At 39.2% G+C, this 15,107-nt stretch overlaps 1 long non-coding RNA gene across 1 annotated transcript; it reads right to left on the bottom strand.

Moving 5' to 3' along the window:
* Positions 1-247: 247 nt before the first annotated feature.
* On the bottom strand, positions 248-13,533 carry LOC142099403 (uncharacterized). Its single transcript, XR_012678536.1, has 2 exons — positions 7,211-13,533; positions 248-2,710 (listed from the first exon to the last, which is right to left on the bottom strand). It is a non-coding gene; the product is annotated as an uncharacterized LOC142099403 (long non-coding RNA).
* Positions 13,534-15,107: the final 1,574 nt, after the last annotated feature.

The raw sequence follows: 15,107 nt of genomic DNA, 5'->3' as shown, positions 1-15,107 counted from the left end.
CTGGAGCGATTGTTGTAAAATGTTTATGTTGACTTGTGCAAGTGCTGACATTTTATTTTCTAACGCCCCCTCCCCCCCGAATTTAACAAAACCCAACTGAAGTAGTTTGGCACTATTTCAAGCATGGATCGAGCGTTAGATATTATAAATCATACACGTTTCCTTTACTCTTCGTCTCAGAAATTTGCCCATTAAAATGCTCACAACACTCATCGATGTAAAGGATCATACTCATACACAATCAAAACATGTAGCCTTTATATTATTGCTCTATTTTATGTTTGGATAACAAAATACATTTCTCTGTAAACAAATAGCACAGAAAATAGCGTAAAAAAGTTCAATAGTTTTCTGCTTCTACGCTCTGATTTCAGACTTCGTAGGAAATTAATTTTATGGAAACTTGACTCTTGTCGTTTGCTACTTACATGCTGTAAACCTTTTAAGGCCTGTTTATTAGAATATCTGGCAGGGATACAGTTGAATAAGGAAGGACTCTTACCCACACCAGCTCCTGCAATTATAGCATTAAACCAGCAAACCTTGCTAGCAACTCTGAGCCTATAGTGCAATAAAACTGTTACTGTACTATACTGTAGTACAATTGGCTGGGAATGTTAATCCAACAATGGCTGTAAATCAACAGGTTGTATACCTGGCCCTGAATTAGAATGTGAATCTGCTGCAATTCTTAAATATACTTCACACATAATTCAAGTTGTAGCCCAAGATGGTCAAACATTACAATAGCAAATCTTTACTTAATATTAACCCCAATGTAAAAGCCTTGGCGATAAAGGCATTGCAGCTATTTACTGTTTGGTAAACCTGACTTTTAGTTCAGTCAAAATGAACAAAAGGCTACTGTATAAATTATGTTACCAAATTGTTTCATTTGGAACTCGTGGCATTCAACAAGTAATAGAGATGAAAAAAAAAAAGTTTACAATAGACAAAATATAGTAGCTTTACTATATAAAATATGAAGATTCTCAAAAACTTAAACAATACCAACCAGCAGACAATACCATTTTTAGATAATGTGCAGGAACATGCCTGTGTAACAAAACAATGGCAGATATTTATTGCCTATATCAAGCAGTTGCTTTCACTTGTAAACTGCACTAGAGAATGAGTTAAAAGTTGGTCACTATGTGCAACACCACCTTTTTACTTTGCACCAGTTTTCATAAAACATTCCCAATTGTGTTTTGGTGGGCGGAGTTGGGCAAGTCAGTGACTCTTGCAAGGAAGGGGAGAAAAGGTTATATTTGAGTGCTGGCAACAGGCCCCCTATCCTCTCACACACACATTCAGAGGCAGCAATTGTTCATGTTATAAAATTTGCTTAACAATGTATCATTGCAGATGATAATTAACCTTATAGAATAAAGCTTTTCAACAGGATTAATTTGTTTCTGCAACTCTCAGACAAAATACTGGTTTTAAAGAGGAATGTTGCTTTCTTGTAGGAGAGCTTGCTTAGGTCTGAATTCCACTTTCAGCCTATCCCGTTGTGTGTACCAGGGTTTGTATAGCATAAAACAGATTGCCTTTGCGATAATTTCCTACATGTCTCATATACAGATATGTCAAAAGTTTAGGTCTTATAGGAAGGCAGCATATCACATCACATGGTTTAACATACGTGAAAGGGGTTGGCAGGTCTGGGTACTGAATGGTGCAAGCAAAAGTAATTGGAGACAGAATGGTGGACACTAAGTTAAAGGTAATAAGCCGAATAGCTATGCCAACATTACTGAATAACCGATTATTGTGGTACAGTTAACAGATCATACTTATATTCTATGTTCAGGCATTAGGGCACTTACCTTGATGTTTTATCACTGCATGTTACTATACAAAGTTTTGTTTATATAAGGCTTTAGAATATCTCTCACGGGTCAGATTTTGGTTGCACATGTAAACTATTCTGACTGCACCAATTATTTTGCTCTGATAAGGGCAATGTCTGCAACAATGTGATTGCATCATAGTTTCTAAATGTCTCCACTACCACATTTCATTCAAATATTTCTTAGGTTTAGAAGAGCACTTTTTAGTCACTGACGAGATGACACTTAGATACTGTCCATACAATAGGATGGCTCAGTTTGTTTATAGTCATGTTATACAAGATGCCTTTTAGACTAAAATAAATGTTTTACATGAGGACCATGGCTTACATCAGATAAACCAGTTTCCCTGTAAATATTACAGCATAAACCCATAACGTCTAAAAAAAAAAAATTAGAATATAACAAAAATTGGATATTTGTACTGTATAGATCCCACTATAACCAAAGATGTGCATGAACCTGTTCCTAGTCAATCATGGTTCATGCTGTGCCGTATTCACATGCTTAGTCACAAATACATTGTATTTCACTGCTGTGGGGTTTTTTTCATAGCGAGATGAAACAGCCACTTCTTGCATCCACACATACAAATGAAAATAATCCTCCATATTGCACAGTCAAAAGGACGGAGGAGACCACAAGCTCAACTTCTGACTCCTCTGGAGGAGAGATGGTCAACAAATGGGTACTAAAAACAGTAGTGAATGAGAGAACAAAAAATAATAACAAAAAATATTAAGTCCAAGGCTGATTACAGGTCAGTCCTCCAGCGCTGATGAACTTCAACTTCCTCTGGCACCACTAGAAGCAACTCACAGTTTTTGCCTCTTAACCGATGTTGTAAAAATTTTCTACAAAAAATGAAAATCAATAAACAAATAATTAATAAACATACTGTTTCCTTATTATTAACATATTTTTGCAATCAGATTAGCTAAAAGTCAATGGTAATACAATAAGAAAGAGGGTGTGCTTACAAATGCACTATGGAGATGGTTATGTGCTTGAAAACAGAAACATGCACAATAGATAGAAACCAGACACAGCTCTAAATTGTGCAGTTGTATTTATAAATTAATAGGGCAGACAGCACTTTTTATTATTTACTGGCTGTGTAATGAATTGTTCAAAATCACTAATTTTTGCACAAACATTTTCATAGGCTTTTCAATGCTACACAAGTAATTAAAATAAGGAGAGATGGATTCACAGTAGAGCTGCAGATCAGTGTTGTACAGATTGCAGCGAGACTAGATCCTTTGTCCACATGTGGTGGTCCTGCCCCAAAATTGCCCAGTTCTGGGATGATGTTGCCAGACTTATCGGCAGCATTACAAAGTTCCAATCTCTAAATGACCCTGGTCTTTTCTCCTTGTCCTCACTCTAGAGGGGTCTGATAATTCCGAAATGCTCTCCGTGCAAATCCTCCATGCAGGAGACTGTTTGCAACACATTGGAAACAGAGTCATCCTCACAGCACCTACTCCTTAATAAAATTTTCCACTTCACACTATAGAGAAATTCTTACATAATATATATCACACATACAGCCTCGGACTGGCCTGCCGGCCAGCCGGACTATACACCGGTAGGCCCGGCCGCGGTTAAGCCCGGCCCCCTTTTGATGCAATGTGATAAACAGTCTGAATAACATTAACAGTCTGCCTGTCAGCTATCGTACGGAACGTATAGGGCATAGAGACTGATCCTGATTAGTAATTAGGTTTAAAGATTCCCTAGTCTATATATATATATATTCACAAGTTAACCCATGCATGATACTCATGCATTCTAGTCAAATCAAGCTACTGAAGATCTTAAAAAGGTTCTTGTCATGCATTTGGACCTAGCCCAGGCCTCCTCAGGGGAAAAGCGTTAGTTCCCGACGCAAGCGGCCTTTTTAATGTGTGCTCATGAGGTAAAATTACCTCACGAAAATGAGTTTGACCCCTCAACTCGTAAATTTAGCCTTTACTACCCCTCCCACGGGGGGATGATGGAAGTTAACTGACTTGACTATTCTAATTTTTTTGTCAAATAATGTCAGTATACCAAATTTCAGGTCAATTGGATAGGCCCTTTTTGAGAAAATAGTTTTTTCCACACACACTAACGCACGCCTCTACACATGTGTGTTCATGAGGTAAAATTACCTCACGAAAATGAGTTTGAGCCCTACCAAATTTCAGCCCTTTTTGAAAAATTTTTCCCACACACACTAAGAATTTAGTAGGTCAGTGTATAACTCTGCCCAGCAGGTGGCGCTGCAACTTGGGTTTTTTTTCCCCACACACACACAGACGCCACTAAGCATTTATATATTAGATATATTAGCATCTCAGCCTTGTGTCCCCGAGTTGTACTGGTCTTAGACTCACCATCCCTCTGCTGTGACTTGCTCCTTCTTAAACCAATCGTACACACATGCACGCACAAGCACACACCTTTGTGACACCATTTTCCACTACATCTTGATTTAACCCCAATAAATGGATCTCACACGCTGCTAGTGTAAGCCGTTTAATTTATGTATGTTTTATAATCTTGATTACTGGCACCTGTTGTGATTTTTTTTTCTTTTTCTGAAAACATAAATAAAGTTGTTTTTTTTAAAAAAAAAAACAAAAACAAACAAAAAACAAAAAGGAGAGCTCTGGTAACCAACCACAAGGGGGCTCAAACTCATAAACTGGCTATTTGAGCCAAAGTACAGTAACACTGAAACTTAAATTTGTTCAAGGGTCTGGCCAACAAATGGGAATCAGGTTTGTTGTTTTTTTAAAATTATCTCCCAACACGTTAACTAAGCAATGTTTTACACGCTTGCATTTCCTGGAAAAGACAATAAAACCATGTTCTAAAAAAAGGGTTGTCTTTTCTGAGCTGGCAGACTTTATTAAAGTGCTTTGATAAAGTTAAGCTGGGTACACACTACAGAAATTTCGACCAACTTTTTATACAGAGCGATTTTACATGCGACCGATGGTCCGATCGTTTGGTCCATGGACTGCGTACACACTAGCCTTGTTTAGGACGATAAACAGAAGAGCGGACGTCCCTTTAGCGACTTTTTACAGCTATGTTGTCGTGAGCAATGATTGCAATTTCGTACACAGTGAAGCAACATTTGCAGGAAATGTACGAGATACCAAAGACATTAGCATAAAGGGGCAGAGCTTTCACTATAGTTAACTCCCAAAACAGCATAAAAAGAGAAGGCTACATTGTCCCTTCATTCATTCCTATTTGTAAACCTACAATGGCTACAGAAGAACAAGAACATGCAACTGCACTTCTCCTGCTTACTGTGGCAAGAAGACTGCTGGTACGAAACCAAAGAGAAAGAAGGAGAAAGAATAGATCTTGTTGGAGCAAAGATTGGTTCAAGAGGAGAGAAACGTTCTCTCATATGCCCCTGCTACAGGAGAAACGGGACAACAACCCAGATGATTTCAAGAATTTTCTTCATATGAGCAATTCAACTTTTCAGGAACTGCTCCAACTAGTAACCCCTCTCATCCAGAGGGAGAACACTCATTTAAGGAGACCCATACCGCCAGAGCAACGACTGGTGGCAACACTACGATTTTTGGCAACAGGGAGAACACTTTCAGATCTTAAATACAGTACGGCTATTTCACCCCAAGCTCTTGGCATGATAATACCCAACACCTGTGATGCTATCATCGAAGTTCTCAGTGACCAGTATATGAAGGTTGGTGAAAAGCAATAGTATTTATTGTAAAAATAGCGGTTTACATATTAACATATATAACATTGTAAAATTACATTTAACTTGGAATGTGCAATTCGTAGATTGTTTGGACCAGAGCAATAGTTTATAATTGTTGGTAGTACAAAATTTCACTTGTGTCCATACCAGATGTGTCCCCTGCATAATGTGGCATCCTTACTGATGGTAATGGCGTGGATGTCATACAAGGTTGAGACATGCCGCTTTGTCCACTCATGGTACCATGCTGAACTGTGCTGTGTGAAATGTGTATGCTTGTTTGTGTCTATGGTTAGTTGTGGAAATAAATGTGTCCGGCCACAAATCTTCATTGGTAGCCTTACACATGAGGTCGCACAGCAGCAGCTCCATTTCAGCTTGTATGCGCTTGCTACTACTTCTCATTTTGCTAGCTATTGTTGCTGCAAGGAAATCAAATGTGTCCTGTTCCTTTCTTTTTGTTATCAGAGTGTTAGCGCAATCAATCATCTTTTCTGCTAGTGCATCAGTTTCTTGTATTTCATTTATTCTGCGTCTCTTTCGCTTCCGATTGTTTTTTGCTGGTGTATCAGCTTGGGTCACATCTTGCCTGTCAGCAGTTAGCTGGCTTTCACGTGGAGTGCAATTAATTGTTGTAGCATCCTGGGCTTCAACTTCCAGTAAGAGCCCATCAGACAGTAGTGCAAACGAATGAGGGAATGCAATTGCATGCATGTTCAAATGTAAACTATTTACACATCTTTATGTTTCAGTTTCCATCGACAGAAGAAGACTGGAAAGTGATAGCGGAAGACTTTGAGAGACTATGGAATTTCCCAAATTGCGGTGGTGCTATTGATGGCAAACATGTCCAAATCATGCCACCATCAAACAGTGGATCCCTCTACTATAACTACAAAAGGTTTTTTAGCATTACTTTAATGGCCACAGTAGATGCGAACTATGAATTCCTATTTGTGGACATTGGAAAAAATGGAAGAGTCTCAGATGGAGGGCCATTGGAGCATACTACCTTCCATAACAAACTACAAAACAATGCCCTAAACCTTTCATCGTGGAGTACCACAAAATATGGACTAAACTTTGTGTTTGTGGCAGATGACGCCTTTGCATTGCACAACAATATTTTAAAACCATACCCTCAAAGAAATCTGACCATTGAAAGACGTATATTCAACTACAGACCGTCACGTGCTCGGCGTGTAGTTGAAAATGCCTTTGGGATTCTAAGTAACAGGTTCCGAGTTTTTCATTCTACAATAAACCTGCGTTTGGCCAAAGTAGACAAAGTAGTGATGGCCTGTTGTGTTCTGCATAACTTTCTGCGGCGTAAAAGCACAGTGGACGTACCACTCAGGTCAATGTGGAAAGTAATGCCGAGGACATGGAGGTAGTGGGCTTGACACCATTAGAGTGTGGACACTCTAAAAACAGTAGTTCATTGGGAAAATTAAATCGTGAGGCATACCTTACGTATTTCAACGGTGATGGTGTCGTGCCATGGCAGAATGATTGCTTATGACTGTTTATATACATGTTATGCATTGTTATTGTGTTGTTGATTGTTTGAACATGAATAAATCTGTTACATGGCAACATCATAATGTACTGTACTTACTTTGCCGCTTGCAGGTATATCATATGCTTGCTCTACCTCTGGGGATGAACCGCTGTCTGTGGGCATGCTGCTAGTGGACATACGTGGTGTTTCTTGGTCCCTCACAAAATGTAACATATCAAAGTACCATAGCTTTGGCACATACACATCTTCAGCTGCAGCTCCAGATTTTTTTGCTGCTTCCAGTTTATTTAATTCTTTTTTATACACAGTCCTAAGGTTCTGGCTTTTTGCCCATTCAACAGTTGCTCCAGGGTGATATGGCAGACATGCTTTTACAAGCTCTTGCATCGCCATGTTTCGAATCATTCGGTTAGAATACTCTTTGGATTTGGCTTTTACACAAACATGGGTGAGCCCTGTAGGTCTCAATAAAATCCTTCATTAGGTCAGCATTTCTTTCGTAAGCCATTGTGTTCTGTTTGGGTGTAATAAAAAGAAACATAAGTCCCATCTGTGATGTACAATAAACCAATGCAAGTACACATGTATGTACCAATCAGAAATAACTTACTGTATATGTGAATGAATGTACAGTTCCGAAGAATCGTAAAATCTCTTCGTATGTAATGGTCATGAACGGGTTACAGTTATAGAAAAAAAAAAATCGATACACGAGGTTATTATACTCGAATATGCATCACCCACAATGCTCCATTCTCTAAACAAACGCCATGTCTCAGTGTATAAAATTATAGAGGAGCCTGTCTGGCGCCGAGGAACATGAGAAGATGGCGAATGAAGAGAAGGTGTTAGTGGGGGTTGAGGCAATAGAGACGGAGACGCAGTCACAAATGGTGCTGGAAGGACCAACAAATGTTGGAAAAGTTAAGGTGGGGGACGGAGATGCTCAAGAAGAATGTACTGCAGTTAAAAGAGCAAAGTCAATGAGCCCAAGAGAGATGGAGATGATGGTAAAAGTACTGGACCACTACGACTGTCAAAAGCGAAAGTACAGAAAAGTGAATAATAGAAAGGAATTGATAATGAAAAAACTACTGCGATTACTGAAGGAAAAACTTGGAAAGAAAAGAAATAAATTCCAAGTCCAGAAGAGGTGGTCGGACCTTAAAAACAAAGAGGCTAGGAGACTGGAGCAAATCCGTAGAAACATAAAAAAAAGTGAGTAGCCCATGTAGTCGTGTAGTGTACCTGTTTGAAGGACTTTATGTATTTCATTCTACTGTCACATGAACCAATGCAAACGTATGATTATTGTTTTGTCAGAAGCAAGAATTAACGGTGACAAGGCCACTGTAGATACCACTGATGTAATAACACCTGTTATAAAACAAGAAAAAATAAATGTGCCAGAGGGACCACAACACAAACTGATCTCGAGTAGTGGGCAAGGAGAGCACATTTCAGGTGTTGGAATAAAACTTGTATTAACTTTATTACAGATATAGAAGCGTAATGGTAAAACATTTTTATTTTCTTGCTTCATAGATACCATCATCATATCCGATGAAAGTTCGGAAGAAGAAAAACACGTTGCCAAGCTCAACGATTATTTTAAACAAATGAAAGGAAATATTACCAGCATTAAGAAAAAAATAAAAAACCTTGATAATACTTTTGATGACATGTATATGCTGTTTGCAACTGTTGTGCCACAAACCAGTAGCATCTTTCACTGTAATACTATTTTTTTTTTCACGTTTCATATTGTACTAGACAAATTTTATATTGTTATTTTTTTTACCTGCAATAAAACTGTTGCGTTAACACTGTGTGGTTTATTCTGAGTATTTTATAAATAGTATTTAATACATGTTAGTATGACTTTATAACTTTCATAGTTTTTAAAATTTATAAAGGCTAAATGAGAAATGATTGCCAACATAGATGCAAAGGGCAATAACCCACGTGCTTTATACACGTGTAATGGTCTGCAGCCAGACATGTGCAATACACATCTATACAAAACACAAGCCTGTGATGTGCGGATAACGCACCACGTGGGACTGGGATTGACATCAAAAATTAACATACACACGCCCCTCAGGTCGAGGAAGTATCGGAGGATTGTCGTGGATCGGTCGGAAGTTTATACAAACTGCACAGCGGAAACGAGATTGGAACGAAAATATTAAACGGTATGACCAACCAAATGAGGTGATAATCGTACATTTGGGCAGACTTTCGACCATCGTGTAACTGCACACACTGACCCGACTTTTGAACGAGCGGTCGTATGTTTGAGCCGATTATTGGACGAAAATAGTGTAGCGTGTACCCAGCTTTAGACAGCTGAGACAAATCTTTTCAGGAGAAGTTATATAAGCAGAACATTAAGAACTGGTGCAGATATGAGGAACATTTAGAACTGGTGTTAATACAATAAGTTTGGCTTCAAAAGCGGTTTAATCTTGGCCATGAGAGCACTATACAAGGATTTAAAAGGAGCTATGTTGGTTTTATTGGTAAGTGTAAATATTTCCCTGGACAGGTGTATAGAATTGGCGCTTGCTATTCTATTTCGTTTTATTACTATTTTTTCTGAACTTTCAGCACCTGAAATATTGTTGTTGAGCAGTAGACATATCCTCTAAATGGCATTCGTTGCAATATTTGAGTTTTACCCTAACCCACCCTTCTCCCCAATTATACCAGGTGGATTCAGGGAGACGTTAACACACACCCATACAGAAGGAAAAATTCATTATTCCTTAAACCACCCTCCACCAGTTAGAGCTGAGAAGAACCTTTGGTGCCATGTCATGGACTACTGATTATTCCACTTATGTGGTTCAAGCAAAGCAAATGGCCTTAGTGTTTTTTATTGTTAGCACTGCTCCTGCTATTACAGCTAGTGAGGCTATTTTAAATGTGAACTCCTTTAATGTTTTTTGTTATTTAAGGTGTCAGATGTGCTACAATTGTTTACATAAGTAAACCCAATTCAAAAGAAGTGCAATTCAATTAAAAATATTGCATCCAGTATGTGTGAGGAGCTGCCATAATAATAGCTACAAACAAATGGCAATGAAAACATCCCCCGAACACATATAGTGTGACTTTTCCCTCCCCAAGAAGCCCCTGCAAAACAGACAGACTATGGGTGGGAATATTAAGCTACCACAGAGTACTTCAAGAAAATTGAACAGTAAATATAATTTATTACCTTTTCAAAACTACATGGCAGCCTACACGAACGGGATGTACCCAAGCACTATATGAAGGGGTGTGCGCAAAAATAAATCAACACTTATAACGCATAATTGAAAATTTTACTGAGCAACTGCTTTAAGAATTTTCTTTCCAAACTGAGCATCAGTAGAAGACGTCACATCCAGAAGATAGTCTCTAATAAAAGTGTGAGAAGGTGACTACTCATCTGCTCTGCAGAGATTTAAGGCTTCGCACCACAGGATATATTTCCTCCAAATCTTACATTAGACCAAAGAATAATTATTTTTCCTAACATGCAGGAGAATGTCAATTACCTTATCAGAGATTCACTTATATCTTAACAATGACAGCTCAATCTCCATGCCATCAGACGCTATCTGAGTTCAGATGAAAGAAGGAAACACATGCTCCAATTGGAAGTTCCATGGTACTTCTACTCAGATGTTTTTGTGATAAGAGTAAAACAAAGCCACTATGGTTTTCTAGGCTGTCACTACCAGATCTATGAGAAGTGTGATTTTGCTTAGCTGACGCCATCTTATTACCTGTCAGCCATTTTGTCCTTGTACAGCTTAAATGCAGCTAGTTTGTAGAAGTTATTCATTATTATTTTGTTGTTTGCAAGAAGCTGTGCCCATGACCTTGGATATATATGAGATAAACCACCAGCCCCCTTGGGAGAATTCCTGTGAGAATGTACCAAGGTCTGTGTAACGAAAACATGCACAATGAGTGGTTAAGACGTAGATAAGACAGTTAGGGGAGTAGTTTGCTGAAGTACGTGATTTTGTGTAACCAGAGTGCTATAAGTATGTGAATTTGTAAATAATAAAGTAGAGCTAATTGCACACACAGAACTTGTGATGAGCTCATAAAACTGGTAAACTGATGCTTGCAGGTGAACTGACTGAACTGGCTACTTAGAGAAGTGCGAACTTCTGTACGAGGGACTAAAAGTCCTCTTTGTATAAGGCCCACTTTCCTGGATGGATTTGATAGCGGCTGAGGTAATCAGCTATGTTGATGTTTTTGTCTGCAACATGGAGTGCAGAGAAAAGCATCAGATTGTTATTCACCCATGACACGACTGTAGATACATTACATCAAAGTCATACCACCGATCACTCCTTAGCGATTGATAAAAGACTATGATTAAGTTGTTGGAAAACATTCTGAGATGTGTGTGTTGTAAGAGTGACTCAGTGTGTTAAATTGCATTCCACACTGCCCTAATTTCCAGAATGTTTGAGTGCAGCCTGCTTGGCTTTCACTCTGAAGCCATGAACCCTACATGACTTATGTAAATGGATGTGCACCCCTATTCTGATGACCCTTGCAAGTCTGATGACCTGTTCCAGAGAGGATGGCCTGTGATAGAACTGCGTGAGTAGATTCAATTTAAGTTCTCCCATAAGCTACCTTCCCCAAGGAGGGATGCCCATGGTAGAAGTGAACATCCCCAGAAGACAAAGACTCGTCCGTATCATAATCTGCATGCCAGATCCTGTTATTTGTCAATCTTTGGCAAAGTCATCTCCTATAGTCTCTACCTGTATTCCCAAGAACATTAGCTACTGAGATGAGTTTTTGCCATATTGATAATCCAGCCATGTATTTGCAGAAATTACATTACCTGAGTTGTCCTGGTTTGAAAGGTCTCCCTTCACAAGGATGTCATCCAAATAAGGCCAGAGATTCCCTGCTTGTATAAGAACCACCAAACCCTACCTTTGTAAAAGGTCCTAGGAGATTAAGCTAGACCAAAGGGAAGGCAAGTGAACTGGAAGTGCCGATCTAGAACATAAAAATCTGAGCAATCACAGATTGTTATTTGCGATGAGAATATGGAAATAAGTGCAATGATAGCGGCATTTTCATAATGAGTCTGAATTCCATTAAGATTGTTCAGAAACCCCTTGATGATTTCTTTACTAGGAAGAGCATCTAATAAAAGCTGGTACCATTCTGGGTTGACAGAACAGGATAAATCACCTGTGTTTGCAGCGTTGTAATGCTTTCAATTACACTGGAGAGGATGTGAATGGAACTTGACAAAAGAATTCTCTATGATAACCTGTTGGAATTGTATCTTGTACACCCTGCTGAAAATATTGTGTACCCAATAGGTAGTACACACCCAAACTTCTGCATAACTTGCAATCCTGCCACCGACAGGAATTAGTGGGTGGTTGAGTCAAAAGATCATCAAGAGGGGTCTTCAGTTCTGGCTTCCTTCTCTTATCCCTGAAAGGCCCACTTGGATGTGCTGGCCCCAAGATGCATGACCGCAATGCTAATAAGTAAATACTGCCTAGTAATCTTTTCTTGCACATCCGTATATTGGGTATTAGCCAAAACTCTGAGATCTCTCAAGACTGAAGCCATAGCCACACCATATTTTAGAACAGCTCCTGATGAAGCAACTTTCCATTTTGCTCATCATAGGACCACTTAAAGGACCATCATGTTCCAATAGTGGTACTGGCTGTAAGTCTGGATTTCGCAGCATTAACGTAAGGCACTGAACTCCACTTAGAAGCCTCATCATTCTAAACAAGTGTTTTGAGTTTATGGCGACGTCTGTCCAGCGGCTCCCATTCCTTATTAAGGAGATCCTTAACTTCCCCAGTGTACTGGGAACACACTGTATTTCTTCCAAGGGTCCTCAGAAAGAGAATCTTGAAGACAAAAAAGAATTGGGGTCTTATCAATCACCATTGTTCTGTAAATATTCCCTTCCTTAAGGTCTCATGTCTCCTTCCGTCTGATCTTGAATGTCCAAGCACTTTCTTACACTCAATATTTCCAAGACTAAAATAATTGTCTTTCCCCTGCCAGGGCTCCTCCCCATCTCTCTGTTAATAATACTACCATCCTTTAAGTCCATCAAATCTGATGCCTTGGGGTCATCCTCAACTGCTCCGTCTCCTTCAAACCTCACGTCCTGTCCCTCTCAAAATCCTGCTACTTCCACCTCCATAATATAACCAAAGTACGACCCTTTCCCACCACAGAAAACACCAAAGGGTAAATGTATTAAGCTGAGAGTTTTCTGGCGGGTTTGAAAAGTAGAGATGTTGTCTATAGCAACCAACCAGATTCTAGCTGTCATTTTCTAGAATGTACTAAATAAACAATAGCTAGAATCTGATTGGTTTTTCAAATCCGACGGAAAACTCTTAGCTTGATACATTTACCCCCAAAACTCTTATTCACTCACTCACTTGTAATCTCTCGTCTTGTTTACGGTAACCTCCTACTCTCTGGCCTACCTGATGAGGCAGCCGTGTGCCTCATCTTTCTCTCTCCGACGTCCTTTCTGCCAGTTGCTACGTTGGCTCACTGTGGCCAACAGATTTAAATTTAAACGCCTCAATCTCACCTTTAAAGCGATCAATCAATTCTCCCTCCACACCTACATCTCCAACCTCATCTCTACCTACACTCCTTGCCACCCCCTTTGTTCTGCCAATTGACCGCCTCCTCACTAATTACCTCTTCCCACTCCCACCTCCGGTACTTTAACCGGGCTGCTCCCTAGATGTGGAACTGTCTACTACGCCCTATATGGTTAGCCTCTACTCTCAAAGGCTTTAAGCGTGCCCTTAAAGAAATTAGTCTTAGTCCTCCTCCTAACTCCCTTGTCTTGGCTTTCACCCCAACAATCAATACTACACTATGAGGCAGATTCAATTGGCCGCAATGTTCCCGAGAACATTGCGGCCACACTTTATTACTATTTATAAGGTAAAAGCTAAATCCCATACGTCTGGGGCGGGGACCCAGCCACTGTTATTATTGACACTGGGGTTTTTTTGGGGGGGGGTTTAATACTGTTATTATTTACGCTGTTAATGAATCTCTTGTTTGATATCTCATTGCATGCCAAATGTGGATGGATTGTGTGAGATTATTCAGGTTTTGCATGTTAGCTACTGTTATACTCTGATATTCTCTAAATATGCCTAAAGTTTGATCTTAACTTGTGTATAATGGCTGATGTATGAGATATACTGGTAATATCTGCTTGAACTTATGATGCTGCTTCTACCCCTGCATGGATTTAGTTTTGTTGTTGTAAGCCTACTGTGTTGGGCTTTGTATGTTTTTTTTGTTGGAGAAAAGTGAAAATTGCAATAAAAATGTTCCGATTAAAAAAAATAAAAAATAAATAAAAAAAAAGCTAAATCCCAAAAAGGTGCGAGCAAAAGTGAACGGAGTGTCTCGTGGCCGTTCTGGGACACTACGCGGCAATTTTGTTTTGGAATTGAATTTGCCCCTATGTGTGTCATCCCCTTTCGTTTATGCAAGCTCTCACAAGCAGGGCCCTCTTTCCTTGTGTTCTCCTACTATTCTAACACCCTCTGTGTCTCTTTGCTTGCTTTCCTAGCCGTGTTTTCTTAAACTCAGGCCTACTTTGTGCTGGTCACTACCATCACTCTCACTCACTGTGCTGTAAATAATTTGATTTACATTAATGTGTAATCTGTATATTTGTTTATTCAGTATGTCTGATCTCTTCCATTTCTTTCTTTATGGATCATGTAATGTGTAATGGATCACTGTTTTCTGTATTTGGCATGTACAATGCTGAAGACCTTTTGTGGGACCTTATATATAAAATATAATAACAATAATAAAATTCTTGAGGAGAAAATCAACACTGTCAAGATTAAAGAACCTAGAAGAACAATCTGGGTAAGCGAGAGTACCCACAGACTCCTATGCAGACAAAAATAGATCCACACTCATCTTTGTCTGG

The sequence above is a fragment of the Mixophyes fleayi genome, chromosome 8 (assembly GCF_038048845.1).
Source record: "Mixophyes fleayi isolate aMixFle1 chromosome 8, aMixFle1.hap1, whole genome shotgun sequence".
In the NCBI taxonomy this organism is placed as follows: domain Eukaryota; kingdom Metazoa; phylum Chordata; class Amphibia; order Anura; family Limnodynastidae; genus Mixophyes; species Mixophyes fleayi.
This window is presented reverse-complemented; position numbering and strand designations above follow the sequence as displayed.